General features: G+C 45.4%; 1 protein-coding gene across 3 annotated transcripts in view; it reads left to right on the top strand.

Moving 5' to 3' along the window:
- Positions 1-2036: 2036 nt before the first annotated feature.
- LOC132383380 (mucosal pentraxin-like) overlaps positions 2037-27150 on the top strand; it is a 41372-nt gene continuing 16258 nt past the window's right edge. Inside the window, exons 1-2 of one of the 3 annotated variants that reach the window (XM_059954270.1) lie at positions 2037-5790; positions 6446-6500. The gene's annotated coding sequence lies outside the window, so the exon portion shown is untranslated. The remainder of the gene's footprint in view (positions 5791-6445; positions 6501-27150) is intronic. The other 2 variants (XM_059954269.1, XM_059954268.1) reach the window with 2 other exon arrangements.

The raw sequence follows: 27150 nt of genomic DNA, 5'->3' as shown, positions 1-27150 counted from the left end.
GTAGTTCCGAACTTTTGATACCCTTTTGAGTCCAGTTATATTTCAGATAGACTTTAGCAAGTTGGAAAACAGGGTAGGCAAGTCTATAAGAAATTCTACTGTTGATGAAACTGAAGCTTAAGGTTACGTTGATAACCACTCCCCAAATAGATAATATTACACATGAAGACAAGCCTTCAATAATTATGTATTCAATTTGTTGGTATTATCATCAATGAGCATTTCACAATTTTCACAATATTTTAGAAAATATGAGTAAGGGCCCCTAGTTCTGGTTGTCCTGACACAGTTACCACCGATCTTAGTGATTGCAAGCAGATCTTACGGGATCGTTACTACCTCCTCATGCACCGAGCCCTGTGGTCTCTCACCCCTGGAGTGTGGGGTATCACACCACCCTGATCCTGATTGCTGTGGGCTCCACAATACAGCCGAAATATTTCCCAAATCGAATTTGATGATCCCCATATTCGTAATCCTGCAATCACAATATTAACTAGTGTTTTAGCCCAGATACATGTTATCAAATTAGTTGTCACTTTTACTGATCAGCATGCTACTGAAACAACAGATGAGTGATGCAGCTTGTTTCACCGGTTTTCTTTAAAGACCCATGCCAAGCCCTGCTCCAGCTGAAACACTTGTTAATCCATTCGCATTGGTTACAAATTTGACTCTGCAGCAGTAAGTGCCGTTTCCAGGTGGATCAATGGTGTTCACGTGCACCACTGGGTAGGCCTCCAAGATCAATGTTGCTTGAGTATTGGAGAAGATATATTGGTCCAGGATACACTTCACTCATGGAGTGATTACTTCCACCATCAGCTTCCTGACCACATACTTTCGTCCAGATAAATTCGTGTTGGACCAGTCATATTCTAATTTGTGCCGCTCTGCTTGATAAGGTGCCTAAGGCCCCACAGCATTCTCCCATCTATAGATGTGCGGCGTCCAGCCGAGGCAGAGGAATTTCGCAAGCAAGTTAGCATCATGTTGAGCCAAAACAGTGAACGTGGCTTTCAGCAGCGAGTTGTTGGTCACAGTCCCCATCCGCAAAAAGCCAACCAGGCAGGGTCTCCATCTGTGAACTCAGACTGTGGCACCAAGGCTGATAGCAGTGACTATGATGTTCTGCTAATGATGGGAGAGTGCTGGGACTGGACCACAGGAAGAGCCAGCAGTCTGGGAATTAATGAGGCAGTTTGGGCTGAAACTCCTGACTAGCTGACTAACTCTGGCATTTTGTTTTCACTGATAGTATTCAGAGAACTCAGTTCCAGTCTGGTGGGGAGAATTATTCAATCGGGGAAGAGAGGGAGCAAGCTGTTCACTGTTTTGTGGTCATGGTCATATATAACATAGATACCATTGGGCGAGGCTGTACTATCCCAGTGGAGGTTATCTGCTGATCCACAATAGCATTTGAGGCAGGTGGTTGGGAATATTCACACAAACCTGTTCTCAAGTGTTGTAACAATCGTCACAGACCTGGGGTAATGGAACAGTCACACCGGGCACAATTCCAATCAAAGGCTGAAGTTTGTTCCTTCAGGAGTGAGGGGTTCATCAGATGTTGATAAGGCCCTACAATCACGGCTTTTTCCTCTGTATTAGTTCCCTTCCTGTTTACCCTGTATACCTCAGACTTTCGATATAACACTGAGTCATGTTATCTGCAGAAATTCTTTGATGACTCAGTATAAAGGGAGGCCGGGAGGATGAATACAGGGTCCTGGTGGCGGATTTTGTCAAATGGTGCAAATTGCATCATTTGCAGCTCAGCCTCAGTAAGACAAAGGAGCTGGTGATGGACTTTAGGAAGACTAAGCCTGCATTGCTCCCTGTTACTACTGATGGTGAGGACCTACAAGTACCTGGAGGTGCACCTGGGTGACAGACTTGAGTGGAGCACCAACACAGAGGCAGTGTACAAGAAGGATCAGAGTTGCCTCTACTTCTTTAGGAGACTGAGGTGCTTTGGAGTATGCAAGCCTCTCCACATGTTCTACTTGCTGTTGTTAACAATACAATGTGGCGGTGTGCTGGGGTAATGGGATCAACATGGGTGATCAGTCCTGCTGAAGAGTCTCGACCTGAAACGTCGACTGTACTCTTTTCCACAGATGCTGCCTGGCCTGCTGAGTTCCTCCAGCATTTTGAATATCTCAATGTACTTCTCCCACTGGGAAGTTGTGGAGCATTTGTTCAATGTCTGCCATCGCTGCAACGGACTCAGTTGTGAAGTACATGAGGACCCGAGCAAGTGAAGTCTGGGCCTTGCGAGAACACATTATTCAGTGATGTGCCTTTGAACTGCATGCTTCTATCAAAGACAATTCATATTTGTGCAGGTTTCTGAGGGTGGTGAACACTGAAGTTTGGCAAATCCCAGTTTTCTTTGTTGGGATCTGGTGAAGGAGGTAGCGCAGTATGATTGTTCCTGAGGAGCCTTTCCATGAACTCCACGTAATGATTTTTCATTTCTGGTTCCCTTTTCAACGTGTGACTGAAGGACATAAGTCTGCTTTCTGTTTTTTGGTAGGGGTTGTGGAGAGTGAAAAGGAAGGAGAGCTATTCAAAGGGAACTACAGAGGCATGAGAGAGGAGCTAACCAAGTTGATTGGAATGGGATACTTGCAGGGCTGATGGCAGAATTGCAGTGGCTGGAGCTTTTGGGAGTAATTCAGAAAGCACAGGATAGGTACATACCAAAGATGAATGTATTCTTAAGGGAGGATGAGACAACTACGACTGATAAGAGAAGTCAAAGACAGCATAAAAGCAAGAGAGGACATAAAATATAATAGAAATTATTGGGAAGTTAGAAAATTGGAAAGCTTTTAAAAACCAGCAAAATGCAACTAAAAAAAGTAATAAGGATAGGAAATTGAGAAGAGGAAAAGAGTGGGAATAAAGGGGACCTTTTCTGCTTGGCTGCTGATGATGTCCCACAGGGATTGGTGTTCGGACCATTTATTTTCACGTCAGTGATGGTTTTGTAGCGTATTTGCGGAAAATACAAAGATAGGTGGAGGAGCAGATAGTGTGGAGGAAGCAGGGGGTCTGCAGAAGGACAAAAACAGGTTACAGCAATTGGCAAAGAAATAACAGATAGACTATAATATAGAGAAATGTATGGTCATAAACTCCGTTAGGAAAAATAAAGACAAAGACTATTTTTTAAGCAGAGAGCTAATTCAGAAATTGGAGGCAGAAAGGGACGGGAGTTCTTGTGCAGGATTCCCTGAGGTTAACTTGCAGGGTGAGTCAGTGGTAAGGAAGGCAAATGCAATGTTAGCATTCATTTCAAGGGGACGAGAATATAAAAACAAGGATGTAATGCTGAATCTTTCTAAGGAAATGGTCAGAGTGAGTGGAGTATTGTGAGCAGTTTTCAGCCCCTTATCTAGGAAAGTTAGTGCTGGGGTTAGGGAGAGTCCAGAAGAGTTTCACGAGAATGATCCTAGGGATTAAATGATTAACGTATGAGGAGTGTCTGATGGCTCTGAGCCTGTACTCACTGGAGATTAGAAGAGTGAGGGAGCTTCTCATTGAAACATTGAATATTGAAAGGCCTAACTAGAGTGGATGTGGAGAGAGTGTTTCCTAATGGAGGGAAGTCTAGGATCAGAGGGCACAGCCTCAGAGTAGAAGGATATCCCTTTAGAATGATATAGGAGGGATTTCCTTAGCCAGAATCAGTGGAATTCACTGCCACAGATACCTGTGGAGGTTGATAGGTTCTTGATTAGTCAGGGCATCAAAGGCTATGGGGAGAAGGCAGGAGAATGTGGATGAGAGGGATAATAAATCAGCCATGGTGGAATAGCAGTGCAGACTCAATTGTACAAATGGCCTAATTCTCCTCCTATGTCTTATGGTCCAATGTAAAGTCTTACATTTTAGCAGTGACAGTGAGAAGTGAGAAACTGAAGAGAACAGGAATAAGGAGATTCAGGAGCAGAGGGATCTGGAGGCAAGTTTTCATTCAGCAGATGGGCTGAGAAAGTGGTTGAATAGCAAATGATATCCTGGGCCTTGTAATGAGTGGATCAGCAGAGAAGTGCTTCTCCTATAGATGCTGCCTGGCCTGCTGTGTTCCACCAGCATTTTGTGTGTGTTGTTTGAATTTCCAGCATCTGCAGATTTCCTCGGATCAGCAGAGAGCAGCTTGCAATAAGTCACCACACTCCAGCTCCATCTTTCACAGAGTCCTGGTGTAGTCAGAAATCTGTGAGGGCCCTTTATTCAATACAGGACCTGCCACCACACCATCTGTATGCAGCTCCGTCTACAATGTGGACGTAAAGGCTTGAGAGAGAGTGCAAAAGAGGTAAAGGGAATCTAGTAACTTGGTAACAAAGGGACGAGGGTTTGAGGAGAGAGGACTGGTGCGAGGAATAAGCTTGAAGTGGATGTGGAGAGGGTAAGTGTCTGGAGAGGTGTGGTTCAGGTGAAGGTGGGTACCAAGCTGCTTGAGGTAGTGGGAATGCTGGGATGGGTGGGGAAAGGACTGAGGAGAATGGTTGGTGAAGGCTGTTTTGGGGGATGATGGGGAAGTTGTGTGGGAACAGGAGGAGAGAAGGGTAGTGGGGTTAGGGGGAGGTAATGGGGGTGCCATTGACACCACTGGAACCCTCTTCTTCATGTCCCTCCAGCAAGGTATCCCAGGGGAACCAGGATATCAAGGTGCTCCCGGTAACCCGGGTAAGCCCGGAGCTCAGGGCTGGCCAGAGTGATTGGGTCCTGGGGCCCCAACGGAGTGCGAGGAATTCTAGGAGCAACCGGGAAACAGGAACTCCCTGGGCAAAGCAAACCCCTGTCAAATGAAGGGGTGAACCTGGCAGGGAATGGGCACAGAAACCAGCACAGCCCACAGCTCCCTTGTGTCTGCCCTCCTCCACCATCTCCTGAGGGACAGGATGCTGAGGGTGCTGTTGCTGCAAAGAACTCCCATGTCTCTTAATTCACACAGAGCCCCGGTAACTTTGGATGGTTCGCAGTGGTTTACTTTCTGCCCGTTCTCCTCTGTACTGTAAGCCCACAGCAGCATTAACTGACAGTTAATGAGCCACAGGGAATTGAAACGGGATGAACCCAGACCTTACCCGGATGGGAAGTATTTAATGGGATCATGCAGTGGAATCCTTACACTCCACCTGCTGAAGTCCAGGCCACAGTGTTAACAGGAGTGACCACAGGTTGTTCAAATTGTGTAAGAGCTGAGACAAAACCCCACTCTCCCCTTTGGATCATCCACTTGTTTATCCCCACATTACTGCTGAGCTATGAAAATGGCTGGTCTACTTTATGCATCAACTCTGTAAGTTTGAGAGAAGTGTTTTAAACTGCATCTAACGTTCCTGAATTGTTGTAAGTAGCTGCATGGACACCTTCTGCCAGACAGTGGCAGTGCTGAGCAGTTAGTAGTGTCTCATTCGCGAGCTCAAACTGAAACAAATCCTTCAGGATTTAAAGCAGAAACCTCCGGGCATTTTCAGTGAGTCATGTGCCAAAAATAGCTCTCAAATAAAATACTCCCATAAAATTGATGGGGAGAGGATCATCAGTAGAAAGGAAAATGGTGTTAACGTTTCAGTGTGATTACTTGTTCTGATTTCATTGACCTGAAATATTATGTCTGATTTTTCCACCACAGATGCTGCCTGACCTGCAAATTATTTACAGCTTTTTCTATTTAGCTTCAGATTTGCTCATCTGCAGTTACCACATCCCCATGACAGCAGTACCACTGCTGAATACCCCACCAGCACCAGCTGTGGGTGAGAGGTCAGTATCAATAGACCAGGGGCTCAGGTTAGGAATAACACCATGAGTGACTCAGTCCCCAATGCCCCAGACTCTTCCTGTTGTCTACAAGGCACAAGTCAAGAGTGTGATGGAAATCTCTCCTCTTGGATGAGGGTAACTCCAAGACTCTCAGCCATGTCTGGGACAAAGGTATTCATTCAGAGTGTTCAGTCCCTTTGCTGTTGCAGTGTGGACCCACCAGGCACGTGGCCACCTGGCTTCATTGCCAGCATCCCCAAACCTGCTACCCTCTGCCATCAAGGATATGAAAACAGCAACTTCTGATCTCTCCCACATCACTCACCCGTCATCATTGGCCGGTTTGATTCCCCACACTCCCTCCTCTGTGGCCCTGCAGGAGAACATTACCAGCAGGCCTGAAGAGATTCATGGAGGAAGATCACCCCTCCTCCAGGGCAATTAGGGATGGGCAGTTGTTGCTGGCTCTGATGATGACGTCCACATCCCTCAGAATAAAAATGTTAAAAAGTATGTCATAATTATATGTCACAGGGAGCAGTTGTTGGTGGGTTCATTTTCGACACTGACTGTAAGGGTGAGGTGAATTAGAAACTGTGTGACCTCTCTGGACTGGGCAAGACTCCATCGTGACTGCTTCCATTAACTTTGACAGGGGCGAGATGCAGGAGATCAGCATATCATTGAGGTGTGCCAGAAAATGATGCAAGGTCAGTACGTTACTGAGCAGTGCTGTGTACAAACACTTGGTCTCACTGAGGATTAGGTTGTGTGTCATGAAGTAACCATCCTGGTAACACTGAGCATCAAACAGTCCACTGTACAAGATAGCAATTAGGAACAACCTAGGTGTAATAGTAAAGCAGAACCATGCCACACTGATCTCAAGGGGCTGAGAACAGAACAAATAGACAATAGATGCAAGAGTAGGCCATTCGGCCCTTCGAGCCAGCACCGCCATTCACTGTGATCATAGCTGATCATCCACAGTCAGTACCCTGTTCCTGCCTTCTCCCCATATCCCTTGACTCCACTATCTTTAAGAGCTCTATCTAACTCTTTCTTGAAAGCATCCAGGGAATTGGCCTCCACTGCCTTCTGAGGCAGAGCATTCCATAGATCCACAACTCTCTGGGTGAAAAAGATTTTCCTGAACTGCATTCTAAATGGCCTACCCCTTATTCTTAAACTGTGGCCTCTGGTTCTGGACTCCCCCAACATCGGGAACATGTTTCCTGCCTCCAGCGTGTCCAATCCCTTAATAATCTTATATGTTTCAGTCAGATCTTCTCATCCTTCTAAATTCCAGTGTATACAAGCCCAGTCTCTCCAATCTTTCAACATATGACAGTCCCACCATCCCGGGAATCAACCTCATGAACCTACGCTGCACTCCCTCAATAGCAAGAATGGTCTTCTTCAAATTTGGAGACCAAAATTGAACACAATACTCCAGGTGTGGTCTCACCAGGGCCCTGTACAACCACAGAAGGACCTCTTTGCTCCTATACTCAACTCACCTTGTTATGAAGGCCAACATGCCATTAGCTTTCTCCACTGCCTGCTGTACCTGCATGCTTACATTTCAGTAACTGATGTACCTTTTCCTAACTTGACACCATTCAGATAGTAATCTGCCTTCCTGTTCTTGCCACCAAAGTGGATAACCTCACATTTATACACGTTAAACTGCATCTGCCATGTTTCTGCCTACTCACCCAACCTGTCCAAGTCGCCCTGCATTCTCCTAACATCCTCCTAATATTTCACACTGCCACCCACCTTTGTGTCATCTGCAAATTTGCTAATGTTACTTTTAATCCCTTCGTCTAAATCATTAATGTATAGCTGTTGTCCCAGCACCGAGCCTTGCGGTACCCTACTAGTCACTGCCTGCCATTCTGAAAAGGACCCGTTAATCCCTACTCTTTGTTTCCTGTCTGCCAACCAATTTTCTATCCATGTCAGTACCCTACCCCCAATACCATGTGCCCTAATTTTGCCTACTAATCTCCTATGTGGGACTTTATCAAAAGCTTTCTGGAAGTACAGGTACACTACATCTACTGGCTCTCCCTTGTCCATTTTCATAGTTAATCCTCAAAAAACTCCAGAAGATTAGTCAAGCATGATTTCCCCTTCGTAAATCCATGCTGACTCGGACCGATCCTGTTACTGATCCATTAACTGCCGCTATTTCATCTTTTATAATTGACTCCAGCATCTTCCCCACCACTGATGTCAGGCCTACTGGTCCATAATTCCCTGTTTTCTCCCTTCTTTCTTAAAAAGTGGGATAACATTAGCTATCCTCCAGTCCTCAGGAACTGATCCTGAATCTGTAGAACATTGGAAAATGATTACCAATTCATCTACGATTTCTAGAGCCACCTCCTTAAGTATCTTGGGATGCAGACCATCAGGCCCTGGGGATTTATCAGCCTTCAGTCCCATCAGTCTAACCAACACCATTTTCTGCCTAATGTGGACACCAACATAAGAGAATCTGCAGATGCTGGAAATCCAGAGGAACACACACAAAATTTCTCTGTTTCTCTGGGGTGGGGAGCGACCAACCAGCAAGAGGCAGTGCATAAGAAAGCTACCTTTCAGTCAGGTCTGCGTTCAAGATTTAAAAAGCAGAGCTTTGTACATTTCTCTGAGTTGGACAGTCCACGTCTAAAAAGAGCTAGCTTTCAATGAGAACAATGACTGGATTTGAAAGGCAGAGCTTCACACCGGGAGCAACCAATCAGCAAGAAGGATTTGTTAGAAAGGGGCAATAAAAGTGCCTTGCGTGCAAGTGGAGCGACCTTTCTTGGAGCCGCCATTGTTTAGAGTGGCTGTGGCTCATCAGGCTGAGGCGAGATCAGGTTTGGGTGAGATAAATTGTCCTGTAAGTTACTCTCTCTCGGATCATTCATCATGTGTTCGGGCATAGTAGTTTAGTGAGAACGGCTTGTTCTGTACTGTGTGTGGGATGTGGGAAGTCTGGGAGGCCTCCAGTCTCACAGATAAACACATCTGCACCAGGTACACTGAAAGGAAGTATTAAGGAACTGGAGCTGCAGCTCGATGGCCTTTGACTCATAATGGAGAATGAAGAAGTGATAGAAAGGAGCTACAAGGAGGTAGTCACACTTAGGTTGTAGAACATAGGTAATTGGGTGTCTGTCAGAAGAGGGGGGGGGGGAATGTACCAGTGCAGAGTACACTTGTGGCTGTTCCCCTCAATAATAAGTACACAACTTTAGATACTATTGTGGGGGTTGACCTACTGGAGGGTGCTACAGTGTCTGGGTCTCTTGACACTGAGTCTGGTGCTGTGGCTCAAAAGAGCAGAGAGGTGAAGAGAACTGCAGTGTTGATAAGAGATTCCCTAGTCAGTGGAACAGAGACACCCGGATGGTATGTTGCCTCCCTGGTGCCAGGATCAGGGATGTCGCATATCAGGTCCATGGCATTCTCAAGGGTGAAGGTGAGCAGCCAGAATTCTTGGTGCATATTGGCACCAAAAACATAAGTAGACAAGGTGAAGAATTCCTGAATGGAGATTTTAGGGAGCTAGGTAGGAAGTTGAGAAGCAGGACATCCAGCGTAGTAATTTCTGGATTGCTGCCTGTACACGTGCCATTGAGGGTAAGAATTGGATGGATTGTCAGGTGAATACATGGCTGAGGAACTGGGGCACAAGGCAGGGATTCAGATTTAGGGACCACTGGGATCTCTTCTGAGGAAGGCATGACCTTCACAAAAGGGACAGGTTACACCTGAACCCGAGGGGGTCCAATATCCTTGTGGGCAGATTGGCTAGAGTTGTTTGGGTGGGTTTAAACTAATTTAGCAGGGGGAGGAACCCAGAGTGATAGTGCTGAAGATGAGGTAGCTGGTTGACAAACATAGGCACTATGTAGTGAGACTCCTAGCAAGGAGAGGCTGATGACAGGGCAAAATTGCAGTCAGCAGGATGAGTTGCAATGTAAAAGACAGACAGATTTGATAAGGGTTAATAGCAGATAGAAGGCATTATTTGAATGTGTATAGTATATAAAACAAGGTGAATAAACTTGTAGCACAGCTACAGATTGGCAGATATGATGTAGGCATCACTGAATCATGGCTGAAAGAAGATTATAGTTGGGAACTTAATGTCCAAGGATAGAAATGGTATCAAAAGGACAAGCAGGAAGGCAGAGAGGGTGGCGTTGCTCTGTTGTTAAAAAAAAATTATATCAAATCATTAAAAAGGTGACATAGTATCATTGTGAATAGACCAAAGGAACTGAAAGGGTAAAAATTCCCTAATGGGGGTTATATACAATGCTTCAAACAGTAGTAAGGATGTGGTCCACAACTTAACGAGAGATAGAAAATGCATGCCAAAAGGGCAATGTTACAATATTCATGGGGGATTTCAATATGCAGGTAGATTGGGAAAATCAGGTTGGTGCTGGATTCCAAGAGGGGGGAATTTCTAGTGTGTCTACCAAATGTTTTTTCTGAGCACTTGTGGTTGAGCCTACTAGGGGATCAGCTATTCTGGATTCAGTGTTGTGCAATGAACCAGAATTGATTAGAGAGCTTAAGGTTAAAAAAAAGCCCTTAGGGGCAAGTGATCATAATATGATTGAATTCACCCTGAAATTTGAGAAGGAGAAGCTAAAGTCAGACGAATCAGTATTACAGTGGAGTGAAGAGAATTAAGAGACATGAGAGTGGAGTTGCCCAGAATTTATTGGGGAAAGGACACTGGCAGGGATGATGGCAGAGCAGCAATGGCTGGAAATTCTGGAAGGAATTTGGAAGGCACAGGATATACAGTGCCTATAAAAAGTATTTTTATGTTTTTGTAAGTATTTGGAAGTTTTCATCTTTTATTATTTTACAACATTAAATCATAGTGGATTTAATTTGACTTTTTTGACACCGATCTGCAGAAAAAACTCTTTTGTGTTGAAGTGAAAACAGATATCTACAAAGTGATCTAACTTACAAATATAAATATAAAATAATTGATTGCATAAATATTCGCCCCCTTTTTCAGTATTTAGTAGATGCACCTTTGGCAGCAATAACAGCCTCGAGTCTCTTACCAGCTTTGAACATCTGGACACTACAATTTTTTCCCATTCTTTACAAAACTGCTCAAGCCCTATCAGATTGCATGGGGTTTGTGAGTGAACAGCACTTTTCCAGTCCAACCACAAATTTTCAATTGGATTGGGGTCTGGACTCTGACTTAGCCACTCCAGGGCATTAACTTTGTTGTTCTTAAACCATTCTGTGTAGCTTTGGCTTTATGCTGGGGCTTTCTGGAAAACACATCTCCCAAGTTGCATTTCTCTTACAGACTGCATCAGGTTTTCCTCCAGGATTTTCCTGTATTTTGCTGCATTCATTTTACCCTCTACCAGGGCCTGCTGCAGTGAAGCATCCCCAAGGCATTGTGCAGCCACCACCATGCTTCATGGTAGGGATGCTGTGTTTTTGATGATGTGCAGTGTTCGGTTTATGCCAAACATAGTGTTTAGTCTCGTGGCCAGAAAGCTCAATTTTGGTTTCTTCAGACCATAGAATCTTCTTCCAGCTGACTTCAGAGTCCCACATGCTTTCTGGCAAGCTCTAGCCAAGATTTCATGTGAATTTTTTTTCAACAGTGGCTTTCTCCTTTCCACTTTCCCATAAAGGTGTGACTGGTGAAGCACCCGGGCAACAGTTGTATGTGCGGTCACTCCCACCTCAACCACTGAAGCTTGTAACTCCTCCAGAGTAGTCATAGGTCACTTCCACCCTTCTTGCAGGGTCATTCCATTTTTGAGGACAGCCTGTTCTAGGCAGATTTATAGCTGTACCATATTCTTTCTGATGATTAACTTAATTGTTTTCTAAGGGATATTTAGTGACTTGGAAATTTTCTTGTATTCATCTCCTGACTTGTGCTTTTCAATAATCTTTTCATAGAGTGGCTTGGAGTGTTCTTTTGTCTTCATAGTGTAGTTTTTGCCAGGATATTGTCTCACCGGTTGCTGGACCTTCCAAATATAGGTGTTTCTTACTGCAGTCAATTGAAACATCCTGACTGCACACAGTGCTCTCCATTTAATTAATTATGTGACTTCTAAAACCAATTGTTGCATCAGTGATGATCATATTAAAAGGGAGTGATACTCACACAATCAATTATTTTGTGTTTTATATTGGTAATTAATTTAGATCAATTTGTAGAGATCTGTTTTCACTCTGTCATAAAAGAGTCTTTTTCTGTTGATCATGTCAAAAAAGCCAAATTAAATCCACTGTGATTCAATGTTCTAAAACAATAAAACATGAAAACATCCAAGGGGCTGGGTTGGTACTTTTTATAGACACTGTATATATCCCAATGAGGAAGGAGTATTCTAAAGGAAAGATGACACAACCGTGATTAACAGGGGAAGTCAAAGCCAACATAAAAGCCAAAGAGAGGACAGATAATAAAGCAAAACTTAGTGGGAAGTTAGAGAATGGTGAAGCCTTTAAATACCAACAGAAGATTACTAAGAAAGTAATTAAGAAGGTAAAGATGGAATACGAAAATAAGCTAGCCAGTCATATTAAAGAGCATACCAAAAGTTTCTTCAGATACATAAAGTGTAAAAGAGATGTGAGTGGATATTGGATCGCTGGAAAATGATGATGGAGAGGTAGTAATGGGGGATAAGGAAATAGCGGATGGACCAGCAAGAATTTTGTAGAAATCTTCACTCTGGAAGGTGGAAGGAAAGACCAGTATTGTGGAAGTTCCAGGAGTCAGGTCATGAAGTGTGTGTGAAGCTACCATTACTTGGGAGAAGGTTCTTGGGAAACTGAAAGGTCAGAAGGTAGATAAGTCACCTGGACCAGATGGTCTACACCCAGGGTTCTGAAAGAAGTGGCTGAAGAGATTGTGGAGACATTGGTAATGATCTTTTGAGAATCACTAGATTCCAGAATGGTTCCAGAAGACTGTAAAATTGCCAGTGTCACTCCACTCTTTGAGAAGGGAGAGAGGCAGAAGAAAGAAAATTATAGGCCAGTTAGTGTGACTTTAATGGTTGGGAAGATGTTGGAGTCAGTTATTAAGGATGTGATTTTGAGGCACTTGGAGGCACACAATTAAATAGGCTGTAGTCAGTGTGGTTTCCTCAAGGGAAGATCTTGCTTGATAAATCTGTTGGAACTTTTTGAAGAAATAACAAGCATAGACAAAGGAAAATGGGTTGATGTTGGATTTTCAGAAGGCCTTTGACAAGATGCCACTCATGAGACTGCTTAGCAATCTACAAGCCCATGGTATTACAGGAAAGTAGTATGGATGAAGCAGTGGTTGATTGGCAGGAGGCAAAGTGTGGGGGGAAAAGAGCACTTTCTGGTTGGCTGCCAAATCATTGACATATTATGTAAAAAAATAGGGACCAGTTCTTTTTACATAATATGTCAATGATTTGGATGATGGAATTGGCTTTGTTGCAATGTTTGCAGAGGATATGAAGATAGGTGGAGGGGCAAATAGTTTTGTGGAAGTAGCAAGGTGACAGAAAGACAGACAAATTAGAAGAATGTGCAAAGAAATGGCCAATGGAATACAGTGTTGTGAAGTCATGCACTTTAGTAGAAGAAATGAAAGGGTTAACTATTTTGTAAATGGAGAGGAAAAAAAACTGAAGTCCAATGGGATCTGGGAATCCTTGTGTAGGATTCTCTAAAGGTTAATTTACAGGTTGAGTCAGTGGTGAGGAAGGCAAATGCAATGTTAGCATTCACTTCAAGAGGACTAAAATATAAAAGCAAGAATGTAATGTTGAGACTTTATAAAGCACTGACGAGGCCTCACGGAGTAATGTGAGCAGTTTTGGGCCCCTCATCTTGAAAGGATGTGCTGAAACTGGAGAGGATTCAAAGGAGGTTCGTGAAAAGGATTGAATGTCTAGCCAGATGAAGAGCGTTTTTGATGGCTCTGGGCCTGTACTCACTAGAATTCAGAAAAATGAGGGAATACCTCATTGAAACCTATCAAATGGTGAAAGACTTTGAAAGAGTGGTTGTGGAGATGATTTTTCCTGTGGTGGGAGAGTCTAGACCAGAGAACACAGCCTTAAAACAGATGGGCTTCCTTTTAGAACAGAGATGAGGAGGATTTTCTTTAGCCAGAAAGTGTTGAATCTGTGGAATTCTTTGCCACAGGCAGCTGTGGAGGCTGAGTCTTTATGTATATTTAAGGCAGAGGTTGACAGCTTCTTGATTGGTCAGGACATAAAGGGATATGGGTAGAAGGCAGGAGATTGGGGCTTGGAGGAAAATAGGATGAGCCATGATGAAATGGCAGAACAGACTTGATGGGCCAAATGGCCTAATTCTGCTCCTATGTCTTCTGATCTTGTGGAATAATGTAGATGAAATCATAGCACAGTTACAGATGGTCATGTATGATTTTGTGGGCATCACTAAATCGTGGCTGAAAAAAGAATATGGCAGTGAGCTTAACATCCAGAGATACAAATTGTATCAAAAGGACAGACAGGTTCGTAGAGGAAGTGGTGTGGCTGTGTTGGTAAAAACAAAATGAAATCAAATCATTAAAAAGAGGTGATATAGGGTCAGAAGGTGTTGAATAGTTGTGGACATGGCTAAGAAACTTCAAGGGTATAAAGTCCATGATGGGAGTTGTCTACACACCCACAAACAGTAGAAACAATGTGCACTACAAATTACAACGGGAAAAATCCTGGGAACCATACGCTGGTTGCAGAGAAATTGCTGGAGAAAATTTTTAGGGATTGGATACATGAGCATTTGGAAACCCATGGCCTAATTAAGGAGAACCTGCATGGCTTGGTGCGTGGTAGGTCATGACTTATCACCTTGTCAAAAAACTCAAGTTGTTGAGAGTGATTGATGAGGGTAGGGCAGTGCATGTCCTTACATGGACTTTAGTAAGGCATTCGACAAAGTCCGTCATGGGAGGTGAACTCAGAAGATTAAGAAGACCATAAGACATAGGAGCAGTATTAGGCCATTTGGCCCATCGAGTCTGCTCTGCTATTCAATCAGTCTGATCCTTTTTTCCCCTCCTCAGCCCTATTCCCCAGCCTTCTCCCTGTAACTTTTGATGCCATGTCCAATCAAGAACCTATCAATCCCTGGCCTTCGCAGCTGCCTGTGGTAACAATTTCCACAAATTCACCACCGTCTGGCTAAATAAATTCCACCGCATCCCAGTTTTAAATGGATGCCCCTCTATCTTTCTTCTGGTGCTGCTAGTGTCTTCCACAGTAAAGACTGATGTAAGATACTCATTTAGTTCATCTGCCATCACCTTGTCCCTTGTTATTATTTCACCGACCTCATTTTCCAGCAGTCCTATATCCAATTCATCTCTTTTATTGTTTACATAGTTGAAAAAGCTTTTACTATCCACTTTGATATTGTTTGCTAGTTTGCTTTCATATTTTATCTTTTCCGTTCTAATGATTCTTTTAGTTACTCTCTGTAGCTTTTAAAAGCTTCCCAATCCTCTGTCTTCTCACTAATTTTTGTTTTGTTGCATGTCCTCTCTTTTGCTTTTACAATAGCCTTGACGTCCCTTGTCAGCCACGGTTGTATATTTTGCCATTTGAGTATTTCTTCGTTTTTGGAATACGTGTCCTGCACACTTCCTTATTTTTCCCAGAAACTCATGCCATTGCTGTGCTGTCATCCCTGCTCACATCTCCTTCCCATTTACTTTCACCAGCTCCTCTCTCATACCGCTGTAATTTCCCTTACTCCACTGAAATACTGCTGTGTCATACTTTACTTTCTCCCTATCGAATTTCAAGTTGTATTCAATCATATTGTGATCACTGGCTCCTAAGGTGTCTTTTATTGTACTCACTCTCTTGAGATCCATTTTCAACCTGATTTTCCCAGTTGACTTGCAGGTTAAAATCTCCCAAGAGTATTGTAACGTTGGCCTTTTGACTCGCCACTTCTATTTCCTGTTGTAACCTGTAGTCCACAACCCAGCTACTGTTGGGAGGCCTGTATATAACTGCCATCAACGTCCATTTACCCTTGGAGTTCCCTAACTCAACCCACGAGGATTCAATATCTTACGATCCTATGTCACATCTTTCTCCTGATTTGATGCCATTCTTTACCAGCAGAGCCACGCCAACTCCTCTGCCTACCTTCCTATCCCTCTGATACAATGTGTAACCTTGGATATTCAGCTCCCAACTACAACCATCCTTCAGCCATGATTCAGTGATGGCCACAACAGCATACCTAACAATCTGTAATAGTGCAACAAGTTCATCCGCCCTACACTGAGATGTGACACTCTGAGTGCTGTATTTGCTACCCTTTCTGATCTGATCCTTTCTGATTTTGCATCCTTAATGTGCTGATACTCACCCCACTAGCTGCAATTTTGTCCTATCATCTGCCTGCCCTTCCTGACAGTCTGACTGTACACTATCTTTGCTTTTTTTTAACCATCTATCCTATCCTGAGTCCCTTCACTCCAGTTCCCACCACCCTCCCCTACAGCTCTAACAAACCTGCCCGTATGAATAATGGTCCCTCTCAGGTTCAGGTGCAACCTGTCACTTTTGAACAGGTTATACCTCCCCCAGAAAAGATTCCAGTGATCCAAGAACCTGAAGCCCTGCCCCCTGCACCAGATCCTCAGCCATGCATTTATCTGCCAAATCATCCTGTTTCTACCCTCACTAGCATGTGGCACAGATAGCAATCCAGTAATTGCAATCCTGGAGGTCCTGCTTCTTGGCCTTCTGCCTAGCTCTCTAAATTCTCTCTTCAGGACCTCATTGCTTTTCCTTCCTATGTCTTTGGTGTCTATATTTACCAAGATATCTGGCTGCTCTCCCTCCCTCTCTAAAATGCTGTGGATGCGATCCGAAATGTCTCTGACCCTGGCACCCAGAGGGGCAACATACCATCTCGGTGTCCCATTCACGTCTACAGAATCTCCTGTCTGTTCCTCTCACTACTGAGTCTCCTCTCACTACCACTCCTTTCTCTCTCTTTCCCTTCTGCACATGGACCCATTCTCAGTGCCAGTAACCCAGCCTTCTTGGCAGTCCTGCGGGAGGTCATCCCCCACAACAGAATTCAAAACTGTATACTTAATGTTGAGGGGAATGGCCACAGAGGTGCTCAGCGCTAACTGCATATTCAGAGTTTCCATTTCTACTGACAGTCACCCAGCTACTCACCTCCTGCAACTTTGGGGTGACTACTTCCCTGTAACTCTGATTATCTCCTCACTCTCCCATGGTTCAAAGGTCATCTACTGCTGTCTTCAAGGAGCTGCAGCTGGATGCACTTCACGCAGATGTAGTTCCCTGGGAGACTCTGGGTCTCCCAGGACTCCGACATCTGGCATGAAGTACACACAATGGCTATTTACTACACTAAGCTCAGTAAGAGAAAGAAAGGAACCTCAACAGAAAGTTACCCAGAGTAAATGCTTCTTCTGAGCCGAAACCTGACAATCCTTCTCCCAACAATGGCCACTCTGCATGTCCCTTCTGTATTTTTATTTAATTCACTCTGCTCTGCTCCTGACTGGGCCTCCGGAATGTCCGAATGCCTGCAAGGCTCTACACTTAAACAAAAGTCGCTGTCCTGCATGAAACCTCGTCGCTGTGCTTTGCTCCCTCTGCTGATTGGGCCTCCGGAATGGGATGGATGGGATCCATGGAAAATTAGCAGTTTGGCTTGAGAACTGGCTCGTGCACAGAAAACGGAGGGTAGTGGTTTAAGGGACTTCTGCGAACTGGAGGTCTGTAATTAGTGGAGTTCCGTGGGGATTTGTGCTGGGACCTCTGCTCTCTGTAATGTATGAGATGACCCGGATAGAAATGTAGATGGGTGGGGGAGTTGGTAAGTTTGTGGATGTCTGTTGTCTGAGTGGACAGAGTCAGAGTGGTGATCTTAAGGCTTTTACTCTTCGAGGTTCAGTGAAGAGGAGCTTCAGTCAGAGAAAGCAAATAAAGAAAATTTCTTTCCCTTTATATCTGCTCAGTTAGGGCAGTAGAAATGGGAGGCAGCATAGTTGACTGTGCCTCTTGTGGGATGTGGGGATAGTGGGGAGACCTACAAATGTAAGAAATGCATCCAGCTCCAGCTTCCGACAATCCACATTAAGGAGTTGGAGCTCGAACTGGATGAACTCTGGATCGTTTGGGAGGCTGGAAGGGTGATAGCTAGGACATATAGAGAGGCAGTTACACTCAAGGTGCAGGACACAGGAAACTGGATGACAGTAAGGGTAACGGGGTGGAGGAGCCAGTGCAGAGTACCTCTGTGGCCACCCCACTCAACAACAGGTATATCACTTTGGATACTGTTGGGGGGATGACCTAACAGAGGAAAGTCAGTGGTTAGGTCTCTGGCACAGGGAAGTGGGGAGAAGAGGCACCCTGTGGTGATAGGGATTTGAGGGTTAGGGGAAGAGATGGGAGGTTCTTTGAGTGAGAATGAGATTCCTGAATGCTATGCTGCCTCCCAGTTGACAGGGTCTTCTTCAATTATGTGAAGAACAAAAGGATGACAGGAGTGAAGGTAGGACCGATTAGAGTTAAAGGTGGGAAGATGTGCCTGGAGGTTGCGGAAGTGAGCAAGGTCCTCAATGAAATCTTCTCTTCGGTATTCACCAATGAGAGGGAACTTTCTGACAGTGAGGACAACATGAGTGAAGTTGATGTTCTGGAGCATGTTAATATTAAGGGAGAGGAGGTTCTGGAGTTGTTAAAATACATTGAGATGGATAAGTCCCCAGGGCCTAGCAGAATATTCCCCAGGCTGCTCCACGAGGTGAGGGAAGAGATTGCTGAGCCTCTGGCTAGGATGTTTATGTCCTCGTTGTCCACAGTAATGGTACCGGAGGATTGGAGGGAGGCGAATGTTGTCCCCTTGTTCAAAAAAGGAAGTAGGGATAGTTTGGCTAATTATAGAACAGTGAGCCATACGTCTGTGGTGGAAAAGCTGTTGGAAAAGATTCTTAAAGATAGGATGTATGGGCATTTAGAGAATCATGGTCTGATCAGGGACAGTCAGCATGGCTTTGTGAAGGGCAGATCATGTCACACTTTTACCTGTCCCCTCACTCTATTCCTATCCTCACTGTCACGTGACACTGACAGTAATCCCAAGATTACTACCTCAAGGTCCTGCTTCTCAGCTTCCTTCTTAACTCCCTGTGGTCTGTTTTCAGGACCTCCTCCCTTTTCCTACCTATGTAGTTGTTACCAATATGTTCCATGACTTCTGGCTCCTGACCCTCCCTTTCCAGGGTATTGTGGAAGAACATCACGAACCCTGGCACCTGAAAAGCAAACTACCAGCTGTGTTTCCTTTTCACATCCATAGAATCGCCTATCTGTCCCACCAACTGTAGAGTCTCTTATTACTGCTCACCCTTCTGAGCCACAGGGCCAGACTCAGTACCAGAGGCATGGCTGCTGTTGCTTCCTCCAAGTAGACTATCCCCCCCACAACAGTAATCAAAACGGAGTGCAGATTGTTGAGGGGTGCTCTCCACTATCTGATGTTCTCCCTTAGTCAGGAGAGGGAAGGGAGAACATCAGATAGTGGAGAGCACCCCTCAACAATTTATCAGTCTCCTGTAGCACCTATTTATCAGTCTCCTGTAGCCTTGAGATGACTACCTCCCTGTAGCTCCTGTCTATCACCTCCTCACTGTCCCTAATAAGCCCAAGGTCATCAAGCTGCAGCTCCAGTTCCCTAAGGGGCTACGTCTCGATGCACCTGGTGCAGATGTGGCCATCGGAGAGGCAGGTAGTCCCCACGAAATCCCACATCTGAACACTGGCCCTGCAGACATATCCCCTATTCCTTCAAGAGTTTAATAAGTAAAATAAATAAGAAATAAACATATCTACTTACCTTGCCTCTGCCTGATCTCGTTGAAGCCTGTTGAGCCAAAGCCTTACCAGTCCAACAGTGACCGCTCCATTAGACGGTACCCTTCTTTAATGGAGACTGGGTTTTTCAAGCTCCACTCCAGACTTGCACGGGAATGCTTCTACTGTGTCTGTGCCACTTTCCAATCAGAGACTCCCCCAAAAACTAACTATTTTTTAAACTCCACTCCAAACTTGCGTGGGAACGCTTCTGCACCTACGCCACTTTCCAATAATGTTGTCAATTGGTTCAGCAATTTTACAGAAGACACCAAGATTGAGGGTGTAATGGACATTGAAGAGGGCCATCATGGCTTGCAGAGAGATCTGCATCAGCTAGAAGAATGGGCTGAAAAATGGCAAATGAAATTTAATGCAGACAAATACGAGGCTTTGCATTTCAGTATGACCAAGCAGGGTAGATCTCACACAGGGTAGGGCACTGAGGAGTGTGGTAGAATGAAGCTATCTGGAATACAAGACCATAATTCATTGAAAGTGGAGTCATGGGTAGCTAGGGTTGTAAAGAAAGCTTTTGGCATATTGGCCTTCATAAATCAATGTATTGAGTAAAGAAAATGGAATGTTATGTTGAAATTGTATAAGACTCTGGTGAGGCCTAATTTGGAGTATTGTGATCACAAACATGAGAAAATCTGGAGATGCCGGAAATCTGAGCAACACACACAAAATACTGGAGGGACTCAGCAGGCCAGGCAACATCTATGGAAAAGAGTGCAGTCTACTTTTCGGTCTGAAACCCTTCCGCAGGACTGGAGAGAAAAAGCTGAGGAGTAGATTTAAAAGGTGGGGTGAGGGCAGAGAGAAAAACAAGGTGATAGGTGAAACTTGGAGGGGGATGGATGAAGCAAAGAGCTAGGAAGTTGATTGGTGAAAGAGACAGAAGGCCAGGTAAGAAAGAAAAGGGTGGAGGAGATGGGTGGGCAAGGAGACTAGGTGAGAGAGGGAAAAGAGGATGGGAAATCATGAAGGAGAGGTGGGGTGGGGGGGCATTATTAGAAGTTCTAGAAATCGATGTTCATGCCATCAGGTTGGAGTCTACCCAAATGGAATATAAAGTGCAGTTCTTCCAACCTAAGTGTGGCCTCAACACGACAATGGAGGAGGCCATGGATAGATATACCAGAATAGGAATGGGAAGTGGAATTAAAATGGGTGGCCACTGGGAGATCCCTCTTTTTCTGGCAGATGGAGCATAGGTGCTCGGCAAAGTGGTCTCCCAATCTACGTCAGGTCTCACCAATATACAGGAGGCCACACTGGGAGCATCAGACACAGCATATGAACTCAACAGACTCACAGGTGAAGTATCACCTCACCTGGAAGGACTGTTTACAACCCTAAATGGTAGTGAGGGAGGAGGGGTAGGGGCAGGTATAGCACTTGTTCTGCTTCCATGGATAAGTGCCAGGAGGGAGATCAGTGGAGCAAGATGAATGGACAAGGGAGTCATATAGGGAGTGATCCCTAGTGAAAGCAGAAAGTTGTGTGCAGTTTTGGTCACCTATCTACAGGAAATAGGATAGAAAGATTGCAGAGAAAATTTGCAAGGATGTTGCCAGGTCTGGAGGACATGAGTCGTATGGAAAAATTGAATAGATTGGGACAGTATTCTTTAGAATGTAGGCAACTTGATAGAAGTATACAATATGATGACAGATATAAATAGGGTAAGTGCAAGCAGGTCTTTCCCACTGAGGTTGGGTGGGAATACAACTGGAGGTCATGGGTTAAGGGTAAAAGGTGTGAAATACTTCACTCAGAGGGTTGTGAGTGCGGAATGAGCTGCCAGGTTTTCACAAGTGGTGCATGTGAACTTGATTCCAAATTTGAAGAGAAGTTTGGATGTGGCCTTGGATAGTAGGATAAGGAGGGCTATGGTCCCAGAGCAGGGCAATGGGAATAGGTAGTTTTAATGTTTTCACCATGGACTAAATGGGCTGAAGGGCCTGTTTATGTTCTGTGCTTCCCTAAGGCTCTATGATACCAAGATTGGTAGAGTTGTGAAGAGTGTAGAAGACTGGCAAAGAACACAGCATGATGTAGAACAGCTGCAGATATGGGCTGAGAAATGGCAGATGGAGTTTAACCCAGATAAATGTGAGGTTGTGTGCCTCGGTAGGGCAGACGCAAGGAGACAGTACTCTTTTCAGGGCAAGATCCTTAACAGTGTTGCTGAGAAGAGGGATCTTGGGATCCAAGTTCATAGCTCCTTGAAAGTGGCTACACAGTTGGGTAAGGTGGTTAAGAAGGCTTATAAAATGCTTGCATTTACTAGGCAAGGCATTGAGTCCAAAAGTCAGAAGGTTATGTTGCAACTTTCTCAAACTCTGGTTCGGCCTCATCTGGAATATTGTGCACAGTTCTGGTTGCCCAGAAGAAGGATGATGAGGCTTTGGAGAGGATGGAGAAGAGTTTTACCAGGATGCTGCCTGGTTTAGAGGGCATGTGCTATATGAGAGGCTGGATAAACTTGGGTTGTTTTCTCTGGAGCATCAGAGGCTGAGGGGAGATCTGACAGAGGCTTATATTATGAGAGGCAGAGATAGAATGGACAGGGAGTACTGGTTTCCCAGGGTTGTAATGTCTAATTTCAACTCCCATTGAGGGGTAATTTTTTTTACTCAGAGAGTGGTAAATGCCTGGAATGTGCTGCCTAGTATGGTGGCAGAGACAATCCATTAGAGGCTCTTGAGAAATGTTTGGATAGGCACATGAATGTAAGGAAGATGGAGGGATATGGACATGGGTAGGTGGAGGTTTTTGATTTAGGTTTTAGCTATTATGACACAACACTGGGCGGAATGGCTTGTTCTGTGCTGTACTCTTCTGTGTTCTAGATATTTATTGCCTATTTATTATTATTATTTTGCTTCTTGTACTTGCAGTTTGGTGTCATTTGCATGTTGGTTGGGTATTGTTCTTCATTCATTGTATTGTGTTTCTTGTATTATTTATGAATAACTGCAAGAAAATGACTCAGGGTTGTACATGGTGACGTATATGCACTTTGATAATAAATTCACTTTGAACTTGAACACCTTCATGTTCAGGAGCAGATATTACCTGACAATGTCAAATCCTGAATTGATTCCACAACCAATGGACTCTCTTTCAAGGACTTTGACAATTCACGTCCTTGGTATTATTTATTTATTTATTTTTCACAGTTTATCGTCTTTTGCTCATTGATTGCTTGTTAGCCTTTGTAGTTTCTCATTTATTCCATTGTATTTGTTTTCCTGTGAATGCCTGCAAGACAATATATCTTGAGATAGTATATGGAGATATAGACATAGTTTGATAAAAACATTCTTTGAATGTTGAATGAACTGTTGTGTATGCTCAGTGTTGTAGGAGTTGTTTTAGAAACCATAGAATTGATGGCAGGAATGGGGCTTATCTACTGCAAGGAAGGGTACGGCTTTGCTTAACTTGAACTCCCTCAAAGTTCCTTCAGAACCTTTGATTGCACAATGAGATGTTTGTAGTTTATTATAGCTCAACTTTCTGTGCAACAATATGTGGGATGCTTGTTCCCAACTCAGCTGATGTAATAAGGCTGCAGTGTAAAAGGTGATCTGGGTCTTGCAGCCGATGCACCCTCCATGCTGTGGGAACAGGTCACACTGCCTGCTGCAATCTCTGCAGGTTCCGCTCACACAAAATCCTAATCTCCACATATTTCCACTTCAGTCTGCTCTGCACACTTTGCAGTCTATGTGCTGTATTGTTACAGTTCCAGTTCACACAGCCTGAGGTAACTCTGCTGTCTATGTGGTCCCTGTACACTGCACTCCCCACCATTCCTGATCACTCAATAAGCTACACTTTCTGTTGTCTCAGCTCACCTTTTGCAGTCATAGGTCACTCTGAATTCCAGCTCAATGTGCATTCTGCACTGGTTCCAGCTCACTTCACGGACCGTAGAACCAGCTCACTTTACACGTTTCCAGTTCACACTCTATGCAGTAACCGATCCCTGTACTCCACAGTCCCAGCTCACTCTGCAGATTCTGCACGACGCTCCCTGCTCACTCTCTGCACTGTTTAGAGTCCCAGTCCTACCCAATTCCAGCCCACTCGACACACTCCAGTCTTCAGTCCCAGCTCACTCTGACCCCTCCACCGGTCCCCATCTCTCATTGTAACTCAGGGGTTCCCAACCTGGGACTCCTTCCTTAATGGTATTGGTCCATGGCATAAAAAAAACATTGGGAACCTCTGCTAACTTACACGGACTTCTCTTGTCTCCCAGTTCTGATGAAGGAACTGTGACCTGAGCATGAACTCTGCTGCCTGACGAGCCGACTAACTCTGGCATTTTGTTTTCACTGACAGTATTCGGAGAACTCGGTTCCAGTCTGGTGGGGAGAATTATTCAATCGGGGAAGAGAGGGAGCAAGCTGTTCGCTGTTTTGTGGTCATGGTCATATATAACATAGATACCATTGGGCGAGGCTGTACTATCGCAGTGGAGGTTATCTGCTGATTCACAATAGCATTTGAGGCAGGTGGTTGGGAATATTCACACAAACCTGTTCTCAAGTGTTGTTACAATCGTCACAGACCTGGGGTAATGAAACAGTCACACCGGGCACAATTCCAATCAAAGGCTGAAGTTTGTTTCTTCGGAGTGAAGGGCTCATCAGATGTTAAGGCCCTACAGTCATGGCCTCTTCCTCTGTTTGACTAACAGGGTGTTGAAGGTCACAAGTGGAACAATGGGGATTTTTCATGAGGCCATCAGTAACAAGGAAAATCTGATGAAAATCAACATTGCTCACCCACAGGGCTTCACACAAGCCATCCGTTCTGCCACCTGCTTTCTCATCAGCCAAAACACCTTTTACAATTCAGCTGTTAAATCCACCCGGTGGCAGAGTCATATAACCCATAAACAGGCCCTTCGGCCCATTATCTGCCCCATCAGGCACTCATTTACTCCAATCCTATATCAATCCCATCGCTTACTCAGCAGTTTAAGGTCCTCACACTGAGTTCTGGGTGTATTGTTTTAAGGTCAAAGGGGTTGGTGCAGAATCCCATTTTGCATTTGAGCTGGTGACAGGGAGAGGGTGAGTGAGTAACTGTGGGTCCACTTCATGCACCCTCCACTTCCTTCAGAGCCGACCCACATGTGGACAAACGGGCAAGCTCACTGACCAGTGCTGACAAGTTTGTCCTTTTACCTGTTTCAAAAGGAAGGTTGCAATGGGCCAGAGCTAACCCTCTCCTTTCCACAGGCTGGGCCACACTCTGTAACCCTCTCCTTTCCACAGGCTGGGCCACACTCGGTAACCCTCTCCTTTCCACAGGCTGGGTCACACTCTGTAACCCTCTCCTTTCCACAGGCTGGGCCACACTCTGTAACCCTCACCTTTCCACAGGCTGGGCCACACTCTGTAACTCTCTCCTTTCCACAGGCTGGGCCACACTCGGTAACCCTCTCCTTTCCACAGGCTGGGCCACACTCTGTAACCCTCTCCTTTCCACAGGCTGGGCCACACTCGGTAACCCTCTCCTTTCCACAGGCTGGGCCACACTCTGTAACCCTCTCCTTTCCACAGGCTGGGCCACACTCGGTAACCCTCTCCTTTCCACAGGCTGGGCCACACTCTGTAACCCTCTCCTTTCCACAGGCTGGGCCACACTCTGTAACCCTCTCCTTTCCACAGGCTGAGCCACACTCTGTAACCCTCTCCTTTCCACAGGCTGGGTCACACTCTGTAACCCTCTCCTTTCCACAGGCTGGGCCACACTCTATAACCCTCTCCTTTCCACAGGCTGGGCCACACTCTGTAACCCTCTCGTTTCCACAGGCTGGGCCACACTCTGTAACCCTCTCCTTTCCAGAGGCTGGGCCACACTCTGTAACCCTCTCCTTTCCACAGGCTGGGCCACACTCGGTAACCCTCTCCTTTCCACAGGCTGGGTGACACTCTGTAACCCTCTCCTTTCCACAGGCTGAGCCACACTCTGTAACCCTCTCCTTTCCACAGGCTGGGCCACACTCTGTAACCCTCTCCTTTCCACAGGCTGAGCCACACTCTGTAACCCTCTCGTTTCCACAGGCTGGGCCACACTCTGTAACCCTCTTGTTTCCAGAGGCTGGGCCACACTCTGTAACCCTCTCCTTTCCACAGGCTGGGCCACACTCTGTAACCCTCTCCTTTCCACAGGCTGGGCGACACTCTGTAACCCTCTCCTTTCCACAGGCTGAGCCACACTCTGTAACCCTCTCCTTTCCACAGGCTGGGCCACACTCTGTAACCCTCTCCTTTCCACAGGCTGGGCCACACTCCATGAATCAGGGTCTCCTCTCCAAACGGCAGAAACACCTGCTGCTTGCCCTCAGTGTGGTATGAGTTGTTTCATCAACTGTGTAATTGGTGCCAGGAATGGGACTTTTCCACTACAGGGAAATTCATAAACTTTGTTCCTGACATCAATCATGTATTGTGTAACTTATACTCCTTCAAAATTCCTTGACTATCTTTCATTTACTTAGAAACACAGAAACATAGAAAACATACAGCACAATACAGGTCCTTCAGCTCAGAATGTTGTGCCGAACATGTCCCTACTTTAGAAATTACTAGGGTTACCCATAGCCCTCTATTTGTAAAATGAAATGTTTATTTATAGTTGAAAATCAATGCCTTATTTGAGTATCTCTCGCTGATTCCTCAGCCTTCAGTGCCCCCACTGTCTGGGACAGGAGCAGAGCGTCCTGGCATTCCTGACCTGTGAGGGAGGCCATCTGCCACCATGTGGGAGAAGGTCCATCACAGCTGGTGGCTACCTGATGGAACTCACAGATGGGGACTTATCCCAGTCTCACACCTTCTCCCTGTCCCAGTCCACACACCTTATCCCACATCCCAGTCCACACACCTTCTCCCGTATCCCAGTCCTCACACTTCTCCCACATCCCAGTCCACACACCTTCTCCCATAGCCCAGTCCACACACCTTCTCCCACATCCCAGTCCACACACCTTCTCCCACGTCATAGTCCACACACCTTCTCCCATGTCCCAGTCCACACACCTTCTCCCGTATCCCAGTTCGCACACCTTTTCCCGTGTCCCAGTCCACACACCTTTTCCCGTGTCCCTGTCCACACACCTTTTCCCGTGTCCCAGTCCACACACCTTCTCCCATATTCCCGTCCACACAACTTCTCCCATGTCCCAGTCAACACACCTTCGCCCATATTCCTGTCCACACGCCTTCTCCCATGTTCCAGTCCTCACACCTTCTCCCCTGTCCCTGTCCGCACACCTTCTCCCATTTTCCAGTCCACACACCTTCTCCTATATCCCAGTCCGCACTCCTTCTCCCATAGCCCAGTCAGCACACCTTCGCCCATATCCCAGTCTGCACAC

Source organism: Hypanus sabinus, chromosome 30 (assembly GCF_030144855.1).
Source record: "Hypanus sabinus isolate sHypSab1 chromosome 30, sHypSab1.hap1, whole genome shotgun sequence".
Taxonomy (NCBI): Eukaryota; Metazoa; Chordata; class Chondrichthyes; order Myliobatiformes; family Dasyatidae; genus Hypanus; species Hypanus sabinus.
The sequence above is the reverse complement of the archived record's forward strand: the minus strand, read 5'-3'. Positions and strand labels throughout refer to the sequence as shown.